General features: G+C 36.9%; 1 protein-coding gene and 1 pseudogene across 5 annotated transcripts in view; both read right to left on the reverse strand.

The window, feature by feature from the left end:
• TBL1XR1 (TBL1X/Y related 1) overlaps positions 1–14,476 on the reverse strand; it is a 185,990-nt gene that overhangs the window by 55,222 nt on the left and 116,292 nt on the right. Inside the window, exon 2 of one of the 5 annotated variants that reach the window (XM_028491342.2) lies at positions 7,757–7,924. The exons of the other annotated variants lie outside the window; for them this stretch is intronic. The gene's annotated coding sequence lies outside the window, so the exon portion shown is untranslated. The remainder of the gene's footprint in view (positions 1–7,756; positions 7,925–14,476) is intronic. 5 annotated transcript variants of the gene reach the window in all.
• On the reverse strand, positions 10,241–12,085 carry LOC102989886 (translationally-controlled tumor protein-like; annotated as a pseudogene).

A 14,476-nucleotide genomic window follows, 5' to 3' on the forward strand; every position in this document is an offset into this window, starting at 1 on the left:
CGATTCCCCTGCATCGGCAGGCGGACGCGCAACCACTGCGCCACCAGGGAAGCCCTAAAGCATTTTTTAATAGGCTTACAAGTGCATGAGAGGATTTTTTAAACTGTCAGACCTCAGATGGACATTTCCAGGAATTAGGAAAAGGGAAAGTAAATGAGTCCACCTTATTAAGAAATATTTAAGAACTTATTATGCATAATGCTTATTAGGACCAGCTATCTTTTATAAATACTGACTTATATAAAAGCATAGGCAAATGGTATATCAAACCAATTTTTCATTAGCAACTGAGACTTGTAATGTCAATCATTTGATTCAACTGTGATCTATAACGGGGTTACAAACTCTGGCCTGTGTGTAAATTCCAACCCATCACCCATTTTTGTTTAGCCCACAATACCTTGTGGTTTTCACAAAACAATGAACTGTTTTTACAGAACATGTGTCGTTGATTTGATGACAGGGAACACTAACTTTGAATCCCAATTAAGCAATTTTAAGAGTCTCAGCAAAGCTCTCTAGACTGAGAAGAGTAAACTAGCATGCATTATGTGATAAGTCAACTTTAAAGTTCAACCAACATTCACTACAGCTCTCTTTCTTTTTATACCCAAAAAGCCTCTGATGAGCTGCTTCATAGTCCACAAGTGTGGACTTCAACTTCCCAAACATATAAAAAAGGGGTTGTTCACACAGATGTCTTCTAAAATCCCTTTAAAATATAAAACTATATGATTCAAGGATGGACTCAATCAACATGTGTTAAATGACTGAATAAATTATAGTCAAGGTATGCTGACAGGGGAATAAAGAAGGACAAGAAATTAAAACACTAAGGAAACAGAAGATAGGCCATAGTTCTGGCCTATCCTTTTCAACTATTGAGCAGTAATTAGTCATTCCCAGTCAATCTGGGAAGGAAAAGTCTGGAAATGAAAGTCAGGTAAGAAAATAAAAATCAAGACCCTAGTCCCCCTCCCACTAGCAAGAAAAGCTCTGAGTTTGTGGGAATGGGAACCAATATAAGAATGGTAACAGGATTTTCTCAGTTTAAAAACTTAGTATTCTGGCTTTGGAACAGAAATGTTATAAGGACCCGTAAGACTGGAATGCAGCTAAAACTTTAAGACGACAGTCACCTGAATGAATGGATACTTAGCTTAAAACTGAGATATCGCAGGCAAAATAAACAGAATAAGGTACCAGGTGTAACAAACTCATAGAGATGTAAACAAACACTACCTATAACAGTATTTAATAAACAATTTATTGAATAAGGAATAGATATTCTTTGGTTCCTCAAAAGAAAAAAAGACTAAGTAGATAAAACTAAGACTACTAAGCCCTAAGCGAATCAAAACAAGTGTCCACGGACTGGTTATACTGATACGTGGTAAATTCTTTGGGAGAGCAGCAGTAAAAATGTGCAGAAGATTGTTCTGGTAGCAGAGATGTATGATTAATATAGATCAGGTGTCCAAGTATGGGAAAAAGATGTAAAGAGATCACATTCATCCCAATGGGCAATACATGCTTGTTCAAATCAAAAGAAGATGATGTAAAACCAAGTTTAAAACTCAGGAGACTGATACACACGCACCGCCCACAACACACACACAACCCAGCTATGAGTAAATCTTTTTTTTTTTTTTTTTGTGGTACACGGGCCTCTCACTGTTGTGGCCTCTCCCGTTGCGGAGCACAGGCTCCGGACGCGCAGGCTCAGCGGCCATGGCTCACGGGCCTAGCCGCTCCGTGGCATGTGGGGTCCTCCCAGACCGGGGCACGAGCCTGTGTCCCCTGCATCGGCAGGCGGACTCTCAACCACTGCGCCACCAGGGAAGCCCTGAGTAAATCTTGAAGACAAAAGGCAAAAGAAAATGGAGTAGAAATTGCTGATATATATGAATTGAGGTAGGCTTCCAAAGTTTTATTGAAAAAGGTGGAGTGAGAAGGGATTCCACCATGAAAACCTCATAGGTCAATTTCATAGGGTAAGAGAAAACAGTACAACTATCCTGTAAGATTTTGTTTAAAAAACAGACAAAAAACACAACATAGAAACAAATCAAGTACATCACTCCATAACCACATGGGGAGAAGGGTCTCCCGTGTCCATCCTTTGTAAGTACTCTACCTAGTCAGGTTATATAGACTTTCTAACTGCAAAAACAGACTTTTAATAGTATCTCATTAAAAGATGCTTCTTTCTGTTTCACAGTACATGTACTTCAACAGCTAACACTATTCAAAGTGCTCAAAACTAAAACCCAGATTCATTATCTTTGTCATGGCCGTGACAAAGTTTGATTATTTTATTTAGTATAGAAGTGAGGTCTGTAGACCCCTGGGGTCCCAAGACTTTTTAAGGGGTCCTAAAGATCAAAATTATTTTTACAGTAATATAAAATACTCTTATAAAATAATATGCCTTTTTCATTGAATTGATATTTACACTGATATTACAAACCAATAGTTGGTAAAACTGCTCACACCTTAGTAGGAATCAAGGCACTAACACGCTACAGTATTAGTAGTCATTATACTATTCACCACCAGGCACTTCAAAAAAAAACTCACAAAAATTCTTCACTGAGAGGTTCCTTGATGAAGGAGGAAAAACACTTTATTAAAATCTTAACCCTGAAATACACCTTTTCAATATCCTCTGTAACAAAAAGTACACATAGAGTATTTCTGTTGCATACTAAAATGATGGCTGTCTCAAAGAAAAGCACTGTGAAAATGTTTGAATTGCAAGTTGAACTAGCTACTTTTTTCATGGAACACCATTTTTACTTCAAACAACTCACAAAGTATGGTTTTTCAGATTGAGAATTTGGCAGACATTTTCTTGCAAATAAACAAAGTGAAACTGTCACTTTTAAGAAAACAACTAACAATATTTGTTGGCAAGAATAAAACTTAAGCTTTTAAGAGATAATTAGGATTTGGAAAATTTATCAGCCACCATGAGCTTGAGAGCTTCCTGATACTACTCCAGAATTTCTGTGATGAGATCAGTGGGGATGTTAATGACTCTGGTTTTTTCTATTGTGTAATGAACATTTGGAAGATCTGTGTAACTCAGTGAACAAATACTTTCCCAATGACTAGCATAAGACTATGTATGAGGAAAACAATCCATTCAAAGTTCAAGAGAGACTAATGGATTTTAATATGATAGAATACAAAAAGTTCATTGACACAATTTCAGAACTTGCACTGCAACTAACCTTTAAGAAACTATCCACTTGTTGAGATTTGGTGTAGTAGCAAAGAAGAATATCTAAATTTATTTGAAAAATGATTTTTTATTTTGATTTAAAAAATTTACATCTATCTATCCTTGAAAGGCCATTTTTCCTATAAATTTCCACTGTAACAATGTATGTCAACATGTGAATGCAGAAGCAGATGTGAGAACCCAGATGTCTTCTATTAAACCAGAGATTAACAGAGACTTTCAAAAATTTAAAACAACGCCACTCTTCTCATGGAAATTTTTTGTCTTGGAAATTATTTTCCATAAAACATATTATGTGTGTTAACATGTTATAGATGGGTTTGTTACTGTTATGTTAAAATGCATTAGTACTATAAAAATTCACAGTGTTAATTTCTGATGCAGTATATATTGAAAGCTATAACCCATTTAAAGAAAATTTTTCTAGAGTCATTAATAAATTAAGAATGTAATGAGGTACTATGTCTAAAATGTTTTAGACCTGCTAGTATAAAAATTGATTCCCTCTTGGCAATATTGGTGCTAATGCTTTCTGGAAAAATTCAAGAGTTTCCCTGGGGAAATAGACCTTTTATGCCACAATATTGTTCATACTATAATATGACCTAAATCATGACTGGTATGATTTCTGTTATGTTCATATTGGAATTACATGCCTAATAAACAAAAAAAGTACTTAAAAGCCATAAACATCTTCATGTAAAAGTTCTAGTTTTGATAAAACATATGGAATCTATTAACTAAAACATGGAGGAGTGAAAATTATACATTTTCTGAGACTACACCTCTAAATGAACTTCTTTCCAGATATACCCGCTTGTGTGTAAATTTCAGTAAGTTGACTGAAATTCAGTTTCTCTCTCCTTCATTCAACATTTACTGAGTGCTAATATAAGCCTGGCACTGTTCTAGGCCCTGAATGCTGCAATAATACAGAAATCTATTAATACAAAGAATGATATTGTACAGAATAGTCTTCACAGCCAAATTCCAGGCTGCATCCCATGTTTTTATCAAATTCTTTCACAAAAAGCTGTGAAACGGTGTGGAGGCTGTGGTAAAGGAGCACTGCCCCTGTGACAGTTTCTCCTCCAATGGTGTGGATTCCCACTATCCTGCATGTCTGCCCAGCCTCACATCTGTGTTAAGTGGTAGGTTCCAAAGGGCTTCAATCCCTTCCCTGACAACTGAAACATGAAGCTGGTCTCTGTCTTGCAGCCTTTGTTTCCTAAAGAATACATTCAACACTGCAAACAGTGGCAGCCTCCTTCACCATATACATGGAAACAAATAATGCAGGGCCTTGGCACTACAGAATCAATTAAATCATATACTCAATCTGTTAGCTACATGAGAAATAAAAGGAGACAGCTAGCTGAGCAACAAATTTGCAATTCTTTATAGTCAGATTTCCAGGCTATACATGGTACAAATTCCATACCTGCCTCTCTGCACTGTGAGGACACAAAAGAAAGACGTAGGGGAGATGTGGGGAGTGGAGATCCAGGGAACAGAGGCACATCTGTGTTTAATAATGGCAAGTAACTAATCCACACTCATTTTGCTACTCCTAACCATATCAATAACTGCCGTGGATATATTAGAAGAAATTCAAGCCTAAGCTAATCGGGTTTCCCTTCTTTTTGAAATTGTATATAAGCCATTACCACCCTTTTGTCAGGTAGAGAAACCTAGGCCCAGGCAGAATTGCTGGGTAAACTTAGCTGTCCCCAGGATCTCCCATCATCCTTTCCCCAGACTAGTCCTCCTTTCCGAGCACTCTAATACTTAGCACTCCAGTACTTAGCACTACTCTACCAATGAAACTCTCTGCCTTGACAACTCCCTCCAGCTTCCCCCTGAGCCCCAACTCTGACCCCCTACAATCTAAAACCAGCTGAGCCCCTGCCCTCCTCAATCGGTAGTTGTACTCTAGGTTTTTTACACTAGGTCCCCAACCAACACAGCCAACAAATACATTTCATCCCTTAAAGTCAGGTAGATGACAAGCTTAACAATGTGATGTAACAAAATGTTAATGAATAATAATGGCTTGATGTCCTGCTTTCCAAGGAACTTATAACAAATGCATAAATTACATTACCTTAACTCAGTGTTTCTCAAATTTGAGTAATACCAAGTACCTTCTATAAGAAAACAAAGTAACACACTAGTCCCAAGAGTTGGTTTGTATATTTTATTATGTTACTAATATATAAACATAAATAAAAACACTAGGCATGGTCCTCATCTGAAAGCACTTCCAACTATAAAATGAAAAAAAAAAACCTACCTATCAATACCAAGGTACTGGGCTTCCCTGGTGGCACAGTGGTTAAGAATCTGCCTGCCAATACAGGGGACACACATTCCAGCCCTGGGGTCCGGGAAGATCCCACATGCCGCAGAGCAACTAAGTCCGTGCACCACAACTACTGAGCGCCTGCGCTCTAGAGCCCATGAGCCACAACTACTGAAGCCCACGAGCACACCTAGAGCCCATGCTCTGCAACTGGAGAAGCCGCTGCAATGAGAAGCTTGCGCACCACAACGAAGAGTAGCCCCCGCTTGCCGCAACTAGAGAAAGCCCACGCGCAGCAACAAAGACCCAACTCAGCCAAAATTTAAAAAGAAAATTAAAAAAAATAAAATACTAAGGTACTTTATGTACAATGTCTACTACGGGATTAAAATAAACACAAATGGTCTTATTTTGTTACAAAGTGGCCACCCGGATGACCTAAAATGTGTTATGTATATTATTTCATTTTTAGACTATCACATGGACCAAAAATTTTTAAATTTCTCATGGAGAAATTACTAACCCAGAATCTTGTCGGAAATGGTCAATAATGATTTGAATAATTATACTACTTGTATAATTCATGAAATGCAAGTCTATTTCAACACAAATGTAAGTTAGTTTTTCATTTACTTGCAACTTATGTAACACTAATATAATTCAACCTTCAAAAGCAGATATACATATATGACTTAGAAATTTTTTAAATGTATTTGGTGTTTTAATACAAATAGACATCTTAGAACAACTTTATAAATAATTCATCATATATGAAGATGAATATAATCACATGCCTAACCAGCTGGCAAGAACAGAATAGAATCCAACATTAAAAAAAAAAATCATGATAGGCCAAGGCACGAACAAATTTGGTGGGGAGGAGGGGGAAGTGTATTACTTAGAGGCTAATCAAAACTAAATGAACACAAAACTGCATGCGTAGAGGGAGCTGGGAGAATATCTGACTAAGCTAGAAGGTTTAGCCCCATGGTTCTTCAAAATTTGCTGCACATTAAAACATCTGGGGAACTTTTAAAAAGCCTGCTGTCCATGTAGCATCCCATACTAATTAAAGCACAATCTCTGGAGGTGGGAGCCAGACAGCAATATTTTTAAAAGATTTCCAGGTGAATACAGGGCAGAGCAAAGTTTGGGAAGTCCTTGTTTACCCAACTGAAAGCATTCTGATAATCTGTGCAAAATGTCTTCAGATGACACACAAAGTACTTTTAAAATCCAAGTGTCCTTCTGTATGAGTTTCCCCAGGTGGCCATAACAAAGTGCCACAAACTGGGTAGCTTAAAACAACAGAAATTTATTGTCTTAGTTGTAGAGGCTAGAAGTGTGCAATCAAGCTGTTGGCAGGGCCATGCACTCTCCAATGCCTCTAGAGGAAGATCTTCCCTGGCCTCTTCCAGTTTTGGGTAGCAGCCCCAGGCATTCCTTGACCTGTGGCAACCCAATCCCTGTCTCCATCTTTGCATGGCCATCTTCCCACTGTGTCTGTGTCTTCACATACCACACGCCATTCTCCTACGTGCGTGTTCAAATTACCCTCTTTTTATAAGAACGTCAGTCACAATGGAAAAAGGACCCACCCTAATGACCTCATCTTAATTACATCTGCAAAAACCTTATTTCCAGATAAGGTCACATTCACAAGTACCAGGGGTTACAACTTCAACATATCTTTGAGGGGACATAATTCAACTGAAACACTGAACTTTCAAAACTCCCCTAACAAATCAACTATGAAATTTAGTGGTATGCAGTTAAACAAAGAACTCCAGCTTAGAGAGAACTAACTCAACTATGTTGCACCTTTTCAGAGCTTGAAAGGACAACAGATTTGAAGGTACTTTAAAGAGAGCATCCATCCTCTTGCATCTCCTCAGCAGCAAACTACTCCATTATTAAACTATAAAGGTTAAAAGAATAAACTACCCTCAAGCTAGTTTCTTCTAGCCTTGACTGCCAAACTTCTATTTTAAAGCACACCTTAAGCAAAGTCCAAAATTCTTTAGCCTGACAATAAAGTCCGTTCTGATATAGGAACCTAAAGGTATAGCTTATATTTCTTCCAATACCCTTACAATCAAGCCAAACTGGACAGCATTGTCAAACTACTTCACTGTACTAGTTTCCTAGCGCTGCCATAACAAAGTACCACAGATAAGGTGGCTTACAGCAGAAATTTATTGCCTTACAGTTTTGGAAGTCAGAAGTCCAAACATCAAGGTGTTGGCAGGGCTCCTTCTGAAGGTGCTGAGTAAGGATCTCTCCTAGCTTCCTTGGCTCCTGGATGCATTACTCTAGCCACCTTGCCATATCTCCCTGTGGCTCTTCACACTGTTTTTCCTCTGTGTCCAAATTTCCTATTTTTATAAGGACAATAGTCATATTGGATTAGAGCCTACTCTAATAACCTCATTTTAACATAATTATCTCTGTAAAGACCCTATTTCCAAATAAGGTTATAGTCTGAGGTACTGGGGGTTTGCACTTCAACTAATGAATTTCAGAATACACAATTCAACCTATAACAGTCATTAAGCAGAGAAAGCCCAGGATTTAGTAAACAAAGATGCCATCATTTTACCCCTCCAAAAGTGTAGATGGCAGCTGTAAACGAAGGCTAACAAAAGCCTTTTCCCCTGACCTTCAGTTATCTCTCTAGCTTGGCTATCAGATAAAATCCCTTTAAAACAAAATTCAGACCAACACTAATTATGTTAACTATGATGGCATCAACATGCATGGAATAATTTAAGTAACTTTATGTCGTCAAATGTATTACTGTACAGAATTTAATCACTTCTCTCTTTTCCTGCAAGTTATTCATCCCCACAGTACCCTCGGACCCTGGCTATGTGACATAATTTGGGCAATGGAAACTGAGTAGATGAGCTGTCCAATCACAGCTTTAAGAGGTATTAAAAGTATCTGCCAGGGACTTCCCTGGCAGTTCAGTGGTTAAGACTCTGCCTTCCAATGCAGGAGGTGCGGGTTCGATCCCTGGTTGGGGAGCTAAGATCCCACATGCCTCATGGTCAAAACACCAAAACAGAAACAATATTGTAACAAATTCAATAAAGACTTTAAAAATGGTCCACATCAAAAGAATCTTAAAAAAAAAAAAAGTATCGGCCAGTGCTCTTACTCTTTTCTTCTGCCACATGAATGAGCATGTTCTACATGGGGTCTGCTCCGAAAGCCTTGATCCCCAAATGAGAAGACACAGAACAGAGGCACAGCCAACCCACATTATCTATATGTAAAATATTTGGAAAATAAACCTTTATTTTTGTAAACCAGTGAAATTATTTATAATCATAAAGAAAACTAATATACTTTAAAGTAGTATTTTGACTGCATATATCCCTAGAGGATATAACCTACGGACAAAAAAGAATCACAAAGAAAGTTTAAACTTCCTTCTGTAGTCTTATTATAGTAATTCTATTAGCATTACTAATTTGAATATTTTTATAAATATATATAAAACAAATAAGAAATTATGTTAAATCCATTACAAATCAAAATTTTCAGAAAGAAAAAATATATATACAAAGAGAGAAGCAGGAAAAATCTTTTCATCTTCTCTTCATGGTATAGTACTGTCTGTACTCCTCAAGCTGGCTACACCTGAAGGATATATAGCAATATGCTAGGGAGGATGAGAAGGCAGAGGTTGAATGTGTCACATTATTCCAAGGAACAATTTTTCTTGATAATAAATAAGTTTGGTCGTTTTACTTTTATAAAAATCTCTTATCTGATGGAACTGCATACAAAAAATTAAAATTATTTTAATGTTTATAATAGATATATTTTCAATAAAATTCACACAATACAAATCAAGCTTTAAAACCCTATAGTAATCTTAAATTTGAATTGAAATATAAGCAGGAATTTGTGATTTTTTTCTCTTACTAAATACACATTTCCTTGTTCTAAAAAGGCCTAGCAGCAATTAATGACAACCTAGTAGTAAAAAGCACTCCATGCTTTGATTGTAGTCTCTAAATAAACACTTCTCATAAAAATAAGAATGCTTTGGAGGAAAGACCAATTTCAGGGCTGAAGCAGAAAACCTGAAACATCTTGCCATGCAAGAAAGCAAGGAAACAACCAAAGGCCACGTGTGTCATGTCAAAAGGAGACAGGAACAGCAATGGATTAAAACACCTCAAAAATAGTTCTTAATCCATGCGATTATAAAAATTAAAAATAAACTTCACATCACTGGTCACCCTGAGAGGGCACCACCAACTCATCAGTCTAAAAACGGACAACTAAAACAACTCAAGCACAAACCCTGCTTTTGCTGTGCAAGTTCTATTTCAGTATCCCAATACTTGACAAGGAAGAGTCCTTCTTCACAGAATTCCAGCTAATCAATGCAAAAACAATGATATAATTAAAACAACAATTTTCTATCCCTAAGAAAATAAAGAATCTAGGCAACAATCATTAATGGACACTAAGACCACCAGGGGAATATCTGATGTGGAACTTTATAATGGATAGATGAGACTAACAACAACTGAACCTACTAATCAACATCAACACGACCGAAAGTGATACAACCAGATGGTGTATGCCCCATGGTGTGAGGTAGAAGGAAGAAAAGAAGACTTCATGATCAAAGAATTAAAAGTGAATTTAATCATACCTCAACTAGCACTTTACAGAAGTTACAGGAGGACAGTAGAATGTATTAGTAATACCACAAGGATGTGATTAGCCAAATCCAGAATGTGGGGAATTTGACAGGACAAATTTTTTTCTACCAACAGGTGGAAGAGACTGAAATTTAGCAACCAAAAGCAGTGTGCAGACCTTGTTTGGATTCTGTTTAAAAGTAACCAACTGAAAATGTCATTTGGAAGACAAAATAAAAATTTTAATTCTCTTTACCTCTTCCAGTTTCTCATAAGCCTTTCATCTTTTCTAGACCACTGTAACACATGAAGCCTAGCCTTTTCTCCTCAGTAATGAATGGGAAGGATAAGGAAATCTATAAGGATGAGGGTAGTGAGTCCAGAGACAATACAATGACTTATTTCATACTCAACATGAATCCTAGTTTTCTGATCCTGATTTGAATATGAAATCCTGGGCTTGACTCTTTCTCTGGATAGTAAACAACTCCAGATAAGAGGACTTGGTATAAATTCATCTAGACATATTCCAAGGGTTTTCACCAGACTGACTATCAAATTGCTGATCAATTTTCTGCTTCTCAAGTACAGGTATTAGAATAGCCGCCGCCTTCCTTCAATATGATGCAAAGGCAAGCTAGGTGCTCAATAAACAGTTAAACACACACACACACACACACACACACACACACCAGAACTGAGAGAGTGAAAGTGCTTTTCTTCTCATTGCTCTCAACGTCATCTCTTTTTTGGAGAAGGAAACACATTTAGGGAAAAGAGAATACCGTCTACACCCAGAGACATCAACTTCAGAATCAGTTTACTTCAAAAACATCAAGGAATTAGTAGTAAGTTTTCTTACTAGTATAGTAAAACCCCTTGATTACCATCAGATATTTAATCTTTTTTTTTTTAGTTTAAATGCATTTTATTTTTAGACAAACTACATGTATTTTTTCTCGAAAGCAATGCCTCAGCTCCAAATAAATCACCATCAAAACAAACGAAGAGCTCAAGATGACATCAGTCCCATTTGTCTAAGTCCTGGTGCTGTGTGGATGAAAAGCAGCAGCCAGCCAGTTATGATGACAGGTGACAGATCCAAAGTAACTGCCCAATTTGTTAACATTTTTCCATTTCTAGGCCATCCTTTAAGAAAATCGTATGTGGGGTCACAGCATCCTCACAATAGTCCAGCAGAGCAACCATGCCATCTAGATTCACGTTTTCACCAATAAAGAACTGACAGTTTTTGAAATTAGCAAGGATGTGTTTGATTTGTTCTGCAGCCCCTGTCATAAAAGGTTTTACTCTTTCTGGTCCCTGTTCTCCAAGTTTCCCTTTGGCTGACTTCATGTAATCTTTGATGTACTCCTTGTAGGCTTCTTTTTTGAAGCTGGTTTTCTGCAAGTGATGGTTCATGACAATATCGACACCAGTGATTACTGTGTTCAGTACCTTCGCCCTTGGGTCCTTCAGCAGAGGCATTTCCACCAATAAGCGAGTCATCAATATCACCCTCTGTCCTACTGACCATCATCCCCCTCCACCTCCAGACACAGCCTGTCAGTGACCTCCTGGATCCTGTAGATGTCAGAGAACATCTCATCACAGCTCATGAGGTCCGGGTAGATAATCATGATGGGGACTGGTGGGAGATGACGGCGGCACTAGCTTAGTAGGAGCCTGGAGCTCAGAGTGAGCACGGTGTGCTTCGGGGGCAGTGGAAAAGTTAATCTTTGTTTTTAATCTCAATTACATAACTAAAAACTGCTTTTTGGAGCAGAATTTTCTTATACAATTCTCTGAACAAAAGGAAAAAGAAACATTCTTTCAAAAAAATACCATGTTCTGTTTAGGCCACTGATCTCAAACACACTCAACCTCAATTAAAATACCTATATAGTTATAAAAAGAGTAATTGTTATGATAAAAATGTTACATATAAAATATGTTATAATGAAAATGAATATGTAAGTTAGAAACAATAAGCATTTGAACTGTCATATAAATTTTTAAGAATAAAATTGTTCCCACAAATCATACCTATTTTCACTCTACTGAAAGGTTTCTCAGCATTTTATAAGTACTCTACTGACCTAAAAGCCCCAAATATAAATTATAATTAATATAATAAATATCAGGAAAAAAGTACTATTTTCTTTGGGCCTGTTGGTATAAAATAACTGTTAACTGATACAACCTATAATATATAAAATATTAAGAATCATAGGCTTTAGAGCTGAAGGGAACAAGAGATTTTTTTCTCCTCCTGGTTTAGGTTACCCCTATTAATTAAAACCTCAAAACATTTACATGTAAATATACAGTCATTTTCCCCTTAAAAAACTGGTTAAAAAAAACCCTAAAATGGATGGCTACAGTACTAGATATGAGCAGTATGCAAAACTGAACCCATGAAAATAGTGACTGCAAAACAGACATGAGCACAAAGCATTTGCTATTATCAAAACTTATACAGAGATTTGGGTTTGGAGAGGAAGAGTGAGAAGATGAAACAAAGAAGAACCTCCATCACTTTTCTCAGTTTCTGGTTACTCGATCAGTTATCACAGGGTTATCTAATATAGGAAAGGTTTTCAACCTATTCACAGCCAGTAGGTAGGACTCTAGAATTATTTTCCTTTCAATTGTTCTGTATTTAAGAAGCATATTGTGCTGAAACTTAAGACTGCCAGAACTGAAAGAATGCTCCTCCTTTCTGTTATGTAATGGAAATGGGTTCACCTCTTTTTTCTGTCCCTCCTTATATTAGTGGTAATGGAAATTTTCAGGGCAATACTTACAACAATAAAAAAGCAGTTAGAGGTAACAGCAGCAAATGAAAACATTCATTACAAAATTAATTTTTTATTTACATAGACCACTGCACTAAAGAAACCATACTGGATCATACAACGTGTGGGATAGGTTAGATATTTCAAACACTGCGGTGACTCAATTAAATACTCTAGGAATGACAGCTTATTCATGTTTATTAAAAAATGCAAGCTAAAAAAAATGCAAGCTAAGGGAAAGGAAACAATCCTTAATATTCACTAATTATGCCTGAAATATAGCCCGATTCATAAGAGGCACCCAATTATGATTTGTTGAAAATAAATGAATAATGTTTTTTTTTCCCACTAGTCAGTAGTATTTAAAAAGACCAAAAAATAATCTTCAGTGATGACTACAACTCAGTGTTCCTTCTCATCCACTCCTATATTGATCTCTATTACCCTCTCAACTTCAATAACTTGTAACTCCATTTTAATTTTTTTTTTTTTTGGAGAAAGGGGTGGAAGAAAGAAAAAAGCCACATTCCAGTTTCTAGCCCACTAGTGACTCTTGTTTAGTGTGGTATATCAAAATCACCTGTGGTAACTTCTTCAAAGTAATGTCATAAACTTTGTGACAACTCGGAAAAGTCTTAATTAAGTGTCAGCAAGTCAGAAGTACAGCTCAAGCATGTCGATCTTAACAAGTTCCTTGGGTCATACAAACCATGCCTGCATCACACTACACACTTCAAAATCTTCTTTATCTTTAAATCCTGTAACTATAAACAAAACAAAACACACACACCCTCTTTTTCACTGTAAACTCCTTATATCTTTGATCTACTCAGTTTCCTTTTTTCACACTTACTTTTTTGAATTTTTAAAATTCTTATTAGTTATCTATTTTACACATATCAGTGTGTACATGTCAATCCCAATCTCCCAATTCATCCCACCACTACCCCCCCGCCACTTTCCCCCCTTGGTGTCCATACGTTTGTTCTCTACATCTGTGTCTCTATTTCTGTCCTGTAAATCGGTTGGTTCATTTGTACCATTTTTCCAGGTTCCACATATATGCGTTGTTTATCTCTTTCTTACTTCACTCTGTACGACAGTCTCTAGATCCATCCACATCTCTACAAATGACCCAATTTCGTTCCTCTTTATGGCTGAGTAATATTCCATTGTATATATGTACCACCTCTTCTTTATCCATTCGTCTGTCGAAGGGCATTTAGGTTGCTTCCATGACCTGGCTATTGTAAATAGTGCTGCAGTGAACACTGGGGGGCTTCTGCCTATTTTTGGATTGGGTTGTTTGTTTTTTTAATATTGAGCTGCATGAGCTGTTTATATATTTTGCAGATTAATACTTTGTCCGTTAATTCATTTGTAAATATTTTCTCCCATTCTGAGGGTTGCCTTTTTGTCTTGTTTGTAGTTTGCTTTGCAAAAGCTTTTAAGTTTCATTAGGTCC

Source organism: Physeter macrocephalus, chromosome 1, assembly GCF_002837175.3.
Source record: "Physeter macrocephalus isolate SW-GA chromosome 1, ASM283717v5, whole genome shotgun sequence".
Classification (NCBI taxonomy): domain Eukaryota; kingdom Metazoa; phylum Chordata; class Mammalia; order Artiodactyla; family Physeteridae; genus Physeter; species Physeter macrocephalus.